The sequence below is a fragment of the Calidris pugnax genome, unplaced genomic scaffold (genome assembly GCF_001431845.1).
Source record: "Calidris pugnax isolate Ruff unplaced genomic scaffold, ASM143184v1 scaffold627, whole genome shotgun sequence".
In the NCBI taxonomy this organism is placed as follows: domain Eukaryota; kingdom Metazoa; phylum Chordata; class Aves; order Charadriiformes; family Scolopacidae; genus Calidris; species Calidris pugnax.
In genome coordinates, this window is record NW_015091352.1 from 1,067 (window position 1) to 8,678 (window position 7,612).

Sequence of the window (7,612 nt, forward strand, 5' to 3'; positions counted from 1 at the left end):
GCTGCAGTGATCATACACTGGAGGAGTTTGCAGGCATGGGGCGTATGGGAGAGGCAAAGAGTCAAGCCAGGACTCTGAATTCTAGGAAAGCAAACTCCCAACTGTACAAGGTGTTAGTCAATGGCACCCCCAGGGAAACTGCCCTCCAGGAGAAGGGATGTGAACAGAGTTGGCAGATCTTGAAGGACGCTTTCCATAGAGCACAATAGCTCTCCATCCCTGTTTGTAAGAAATCAGGAAAGGAAGGCAAGAGGTCGGCATGGCTGAGGGAAGACCTGCTGGTCAGACTGAAGGGCAAGGAGGAAATGCAAAGGCAGTGGAAGCAGGGACAGGTATCCTGGGGACAGGGTAGGGATGTTGCCCTGTTGTGCAGGGATGGGATCAGAGAGGCCAAGGCAAAGCTGGAGCAGAACTTGGCAAGGGACACAAAGAATAATCATAGAATCATAGAATCATAGAATTGCCCAGGCTGGAAGGGACCTCCAAAGGTTATCTAGTCCGACCTCCCCGCTAAGGACGCTTTAAGGACCCTGGGGAGAGGGTAGGGATGTGGCCTGGTTGTGCAGGGATGGGATCAGAGAGGCCAAGGCAAAGCTGGAGCAGAACTTGGCAAGGGACACAAAGAATAATCATAGAATCATAGAATCATAGAATTGCCCAGGCTGGAAGGGACCTCCAAAGGTTATCTAGTCCGACCTCCCCGCAGTCAGCAGGGACACCCCCAACTAGACCAGGTTGCCCAGGGCCTCGTCGAGCCTCACCTTGAATATCTCCAGGGAAGGGGCCTCAGCCACCTCCCTGGGCAACCTGCGCCTGGTCGAGGCTTGGACGCCCTTGGGCAGGGCTGGGCAGGGCGAGAAGGCGGGACAGCGCCGGAGCCGCGCTGGCAGCCCAGGGCCAGGAGCCTTGGTGTGCCGGGGCGCCGCGCTCCTCCTGTGGCGCCGGCCCTGCCCCGCGTCCCTGCCCGCGCCCGCCCTTCTCCTGGCCCGAAGGCGCCGCGGCAGCGGGGGGCCGGGCCGGGCCGGGGCGGGTGAGTTGGGGGCGGGCAGAGGCGTGGTCGCTGCCCCGGCGAAGGCCCGAGGCGTCGGGGCGGGCAGGAGCGGGCTGGTGTGCGGCTCCGCTGGGCTGGTGTGCGGCTCTTGCAGGGCCCGATGGCGGCCGGGCTGGGGCCGTGGCTCCTGGCCTTGGCCTTGGCCTTGTGTCGGGCAGGTGAGAGCCGGGCGGGGAGGGCGGCGAGGCCGGGGCATGGGCTGTGGCTGTGGCGGGGCGGGGGGCGCCGTGTCGGCGGGGGAAGGTGCTGGGGCCGTGGGCGCGCCCTGCCCGGCTGCCTGCGCTCTCCGTCCGCAGGGGTGTGGGCGCAGCTGAGGCTGGTGGAGGCCGGCGGAGGGCTGCGAGCGCCCGGGGACTCCGTGCAACTCTCCTGCCGCGGATCCGGCTTCACCGTCGAGAATCAGTATTTTCGGTGGTACCGTGAGGCACCCGGTGGCAGTCTCGAGTGGGTGGCTGTTATCAGCTATGATTCCTCAGTTACTCTGTTCGGGCAGTCAGTGGAGGGTCGAGCCACGGCATTCCGGGGTGATTCCCGCTCCGAATCGTCTCTGTCCCTGCGCTCCCTGAGCCCCCGTGACTCTGCCCGCTACTTCTGTGCTGTTCGCACGGAGACAGGAAACGCAGCTGAGCTTGATCAGAAACCTGCTTGTTACCAGCCCAGCTGTTGAGATCTAGGGGGCCTGGGAAGTTTTGCCATGTCTGTGACATCGCTGAGGGCAGTGAGGAGTCATCACTGTGCATGGCAAGTGTTCCTGGCCTTACCTGCACTCTGTAGCAATTTTATTTATTGATGATTAGAATTGAATGAAAGAAACCAAACCCAAACCACCGAATAACCCTAAAGAAAGCATCTTCCCTGCCTGCTGTCTTTTTCCCTATGCTCAACTTCACCTTTCCATTCCCTCCCTCTCCCCGAGAGGCACAGTGGCCAATGGGGAATGGAGGTTTGGGTCAGTTCATAGCCTTTCATGTTCATTGCTCTGGCTGGATGCACATAACACTCTGGCCCATGGGTTTCATCCCAGGGTACTGAAAGAGCTGCCTAATGTTATCACAGGTCCCCTCTCCATTCTTTTTCAATGGTCTAGAGAGTCTGGAGAGGTCCCAGACAGCTGGATGCTGGCAAATGCTGTCCCAGTTTTTAAGAAGGGAAAGTCCTTTTATGACAAGGTCACCCATCCAAGTTGACCAAGGGAAGCCAAGAGATGTAGGGAATTTGGGATTTTAGTAGAGCTTTTGATACTGCCTCTCAGAGTATCCTTCTGGATAAAATGTCCACCACAAAGCTCAACAAGTCCATAATACCTTGGGTGAGCAAGTGTGTGTTGAGTCCATCTCAAAGAGTTACAGTAAATGGGGTTACATGAGGCAGGTGGCCACTCACCAGTGGGACTCTCCAGGGCTCAATTTTAGGGTCAGTGCTTTTTAATGGTCTTATGGAGGCAGGAATCAAATGTAGATTGAGTAAATTTGCTGATGATAATAAACTGGGTAGAGCTGTGGACACTTTTGAGGGTAGAGGGGCCTTGCAGAGAGATCTGGACAGACCAGAGAGCTGGGCAGTCACCAGCTGTATGAAACTCAACAAGAGCACGTGCTGGATTCTCCATCTGCAACAGGGTAATCCTGGTTATATGTAGAAATTGGGGAGAAGAGGGTGGAGAGCAGCCCTGCAGAAGAGATGAGAGGGTTTGACTTGATGGCAGGTTGACTAGGAGTCAATGTTGTGCCCTGCTGTGCACATGGGCCAACCATATGCTGGGGTTCATCAAGCTGAGCACAGGTAACCGGTCGGGGGAGCTGATTGTCCCACTCTAATCTGCAGCAGTACAGCCCCACCTTCAGTACTGTGTGCAGTTCTGGGCACCACAATATAAGAAGGACACCAAACTTAGAGTGTGTCCAGAGAAGGGTGTCCAAGATGGTGCAAGGACTCAAGGGCGGAGAAGGGTGACCAAGATGGTGACTGGCCTTGAGGGCAAGACTTCAACGTGGTTTCTTCAGCTTGGAGAAGAGAAGGCTGAGGGGTGACCTCATCACAGTCTACAACTTCCTCAAGGTAGGCAGCAGAGAGGCAGGTGCTGATCTCTTTCTGGTGACAAGAGACAAGACACATAGAAATGATACGAAGCTGTGTCAGGGAAGTTCAGACTGGACATTAAGAGAAGGTTCTTCACTGCCAGGGTGGTTGGTCACTGGAACAGTCTGCCCAGGGAAGCGGCCAGGGCATGAAGACTGTCAAAGTTCAAGGAGCCTCTGGACGACACTCTTAGTCACATGGATTCGTGTTAGGTAGTCCTGTGAGGAGCAGGGAATTGGACTCAATGGTCCTTGTGGGTCCCTTCCAACTTGAAATACTATATGATTCTAAGGGTTCTATTATTCTATTCCTGGTACTGTTCTCTGAATATGCAGTGGTGCTGTTGTGGTCACATGATGTCTCTGCATGTTATATGTGTCAAGTCCCCCTATGTCTAGATGCACATTACTAGGAGGTCCATGGACTGGTGACAGACTAAAAGAGATGTTTTCCATTTTGTGGGATGTTACTTCATCCTGTGGGGCTCTTGAGGTACATCTCTGCTGGTGTGCAGAGGGCAAAAGAGGTTCAGGGTGTGCATGGGATTTCTGTGGCACTTTATGCGAGGACACCCGTATTGCCACAGCCCATTCCTGACATTCTTCGATGTTGATGGTATAAGCAGATATAGAAGGGCCTAGCCATGGAATAAATAATGTATGGGTACAAAGCCTTGATGCCAGTGTCACACAGAGGATAATTGTGTCCCATACTGTGTGTCGACAGAGGTTTATCAGTCCCTTGGCCTCCTGATATTGCAGTTGTGTTGGCAGAAAGACTTGGCCTAGCGGGGCATGGCCTACAGATATGGTCGGTATTTTCCAAATCCTGGAGGTAGTGGCCAGTGATGACTTTCACAGCCTGGCTGTTCTTCTTTTGTAGCAGCCAGTTGCCTACTGACCTAAGGACAATGTGCACTATTACATAGACCACAGGCTCTGCCCTGCGCCCCTGTGGTCTACACAGCATCCTGTGGTCTACACAGTGGCCAGTGCTGCCAAAGCAGCTGTTTGCAGTCTGACCACTGCGGGTGCCAATCTGTGGATTTCCTGTGCCACCAGCAGACTGACCAGTTGTGAGCGGGGTTTCAGAATTTCTGCAGAGGGACATTCAAATTCTCCCTCCCAATCGTAGCACTCCAAACACTTCATGCAATATTTTGCATGTTCTGAGTGAACTGCTCGCTGTAGTTCTTTGCTGTTTGGAATATAAGAGGGATTGAGGGCACGTGCACTGCAGTCACAAGAAAGATGATACTCAATTCCTTTTCAGGGACTTTGCCATGTGAACTTGGCAGCCACAGCATGATCAGGCACTACAGATCACGTACGAGTGCTCTGGTTCTGGGGACTGGGTGGACTCTCCCGCAACTGTATGCAAATTTAATCTGGGTCTAGAAAAACCTATTCCTACTCTCTGTCATCAGTGAGATCTCTCTCTGCTGAACAGTGACACAGAAGTGGCTCATCCTTCTTTCACATCCAGTTCCAGGCTCTCCTTCTTGGCTGGGAGAGAGGTGGAAGAGTAATACCATTTGGATGAGCCAGCTAATGCAGCCCCATACCAGTTCCCCAGCACCTGGAGCTGTATAAAGATAGGAACACGCATCAAGGCTGACACCGTATGGGTGGGGGGGGAGGATCGCTTCCCTTGATGTGCTGGGAATGCTGTGTTTAATGCAGCCCAGGATACCATTGTCCTTCTTTGCCACCAGGGCCCATTGCTGACTCATGGGCAACTTGGTGTCTACCACAATCCTGAGGTCTTTTTCTGCAAAGCTGCTTTGCAGCTGGGGGACCAAAGCCTGGCCTGGTGCTTAGGGTTGTTCCTTTCCAGATGAAGCAATTTGCCTTATGGCTTGTTGAACTGTCAGCCCATCCCTCCAGAATGCGAGGTCACTCTGGATGACAGCACAGCCCTCTTTTGTATCTGATCACCGCCACCTGGTGCCAGGCATTCAGACAGTTCTTGACGCACCTCACTGTCTGCTCCTCCAGCCCACATTTTCTCAGCTTCTGTAGGTGGATCTTAGGTGAAACAGTGTTGAAGGCGTTCCTGAGGTAAAAGGAACCATTATCAACTGCTCTCTCCTCATCTACACAGCCAGTCATTGCTTTACAGGAGATTACTGTCTTGGTCAAGCATGACTAGCCCTGATGATGTTCTTGTCCTTCAAGTTCCTGGAAATGGTGTTTCCAAGACTAGATGCTCCATCCCCTTCCCAGGGCTCAAGGTGGTCAAGGACACAGTTCTGTTTGATGAACATCTCAAGATAGGTAGAAGGAAGTGGTAAAATCTTGCATCTCTTCTGATGCGGGGACCCCCATGCTGATGCAGTGCCGCGATTAACAGACAGGACACAGCTCGATGCAAGCAAGATGTCGTTGGTGAAACAGTGTTGAAGGCGTTCCTGAGGTAAAAGGAACCATTATCAACTGCTCTCTCCTCATCTACACAGCCAGTCATTGCTTTACAGGAGATTACTGTCTTGGTCAAGCATGACTAGCCCTGATGATGTTCTTGTCCTTCAAGTTCCTGGAAATGGTGTTTCCAAGACTAGATGCTCCATCCCCTTCCCAGGGCTCAAGGTGGTCAAGGACACAGTTCTGTTTGATGAACATCCCAAGAAAGGTAGAAGAAAGTGGTAAAATCTTGCATCTCTTCTGATGCGGGGACCCCCATGCTGATGCAGTGCCGCGATTAACAGACAGGACACAGCTCGATGCAAGCAAGATGTCGTTGTCGATTTATTAGGATTTCTTAGGTTCCTTATATCCATAGCAAAACCAGCGTGTCTTCTAATGATTGGCTAGTTCTAAAACATTAGGCATTTATTCATTGGTTAATACTAACATACCTTCCTTGCCCAAATCACAAAATTATTAGCATATCCTTTTTTCAACACAATTTACTCCCTGTGTTCCTCAACAGAGCAAGCACTCTCTGTTCCTTCTAGACAATCTTGTTATCTTGTTCCTCCCAAGGCTTGTAGCCAACGAGTTCCAGCACGTCCTCTTTTATCAGTTGTGCGACACTTGGGGTTTTGCTGAGGCTGGCTGAACTCTGGCCTTCATTTGTCCTTCAAGTTCCTGGAAATGGTGTTTCAAGGACTAGATGCTCCATCCCCTTCCCAGGGCTCAAGGTGGTCAAGGACACAGTTCTGTTTGATGAACATCTCAAGATAGGTAGAAGGAAGTGGTAAAATCTTGCATCTCTTCTGATGCGGGGACCCCCATGCTGATGCAGTGCCGCGATTAAGAGATGGGACACAGCTCGATGCAAGCAAGATGTCGTTGTCGATTTATTAGAATTTCTTAGGTTCCTTATATCCATAGCAAAAACAGCGTGTCTTCTAATGATTGGCTAGTTCTAAAGCATTAGGAATTTACTCATTGGTTAATACTAACATACCTTCCTTGCCCAAATCACAAAATTATTAGCATATCCTTTTTTCAACACAATTTACTGCCTGTGTTCCTCAACAGAGCAAGCACTCTCTGTTCCTTCTAGACAATCTTGTTATCTTGTTCCTCCCAAGGCTTGTAGCCGACGAGTTCCAGCACGTCCTCTTTTATCAGTTGTGCGACACTTGGGGTTTTGCTGAGGCTGGCTGAACTCTGGCCTTCATCTCCCCCTTCCTTTTGCACAACAAGAATCTTCTTAATAGATCTCTCAATTAACTTCTATAGGCATTGTAACAAAAGAATAAAGAGAACCCAAGCATACACAGCCATTTTGACAAAGCTTCATAACCATCCTGACAAACCCCATCCTCCAAAAAGTTTGTCTAGCCAATCCCAACTATCATCCTGCCGGAGCTTAAAAACTCCTGCTTTAAGCTGTTGAATACTGGCATGAATCGATTCTGGGTGGTCAGAAAGATTCATACAACACATACCCTCAAAATCCTCACATCCATGGCCTTGTGCTAGTAACAAAAAATCTATAGCAGCTTTATTTTGCAGTGTAGCATGTCAAACACTGTCAACATCTAATAAAAGGTCAGATAATGCATTACTACTAGCATTAGTCTGTTTAGCAAGCCAGCAGCCAAGTTTATCCAGAGTTGCCAAGGCCTTTCCAGCGGCTGCGCCAGGTAACAAGAAAGGGGCAGAGAAGCATTTACTAAAAGTCCAAAAATCCAGGTTATCATCACAATCGGGGGTATATGCATGAATACCACGTTTTGCTCTATGAGAAAGACAATATTGTAAAATCGTAGAGGTGTTAGGAGTTAAGACAGAAAGGCGCCCAAGGCTACATGGACCTCCTTTAATATAAGAGGGAATTGCAGGCCCTGCTCGGTCCCCGCAAATAAGGAATATTCCCGGTGGTAAGGATAGTGGAACTTGACCAGATTAAATAGGTTTGTTGACGTATAATTACACCATGCAGTGGTTTTTCTAAACACGGGATGGACAGGGGATTTTGCCCTGGGAATTTTCCCTTTTGCAATTTCCAGGCATCTTCCTGCATTTCTCT

General features: G+C 50.7%; 1 long non-coding RNA gene across 1 annotated transcript; it reads right to left on the minus strand.

Annotated features, from left to right (window-relative positions):
• Positions 1 to 6,577: 6,577 nt before the first annotated feature.
• On the minus strand, positions 6,578 to 7,218 carry LOC106899340. The gene is made up of 2 exons (XR_001414040.1): positions 7,149 to 7,218; positions 6,578 to 6,768 (listed from the first exon to the last, which is right to left on the minus strand). It is a non-coding gene; the product is annotated as an uncharacterized LOC106899340 (long non-coding RNA).
• Positions 7,219 to 7,612: the final 394 nt, after the last annotated feature.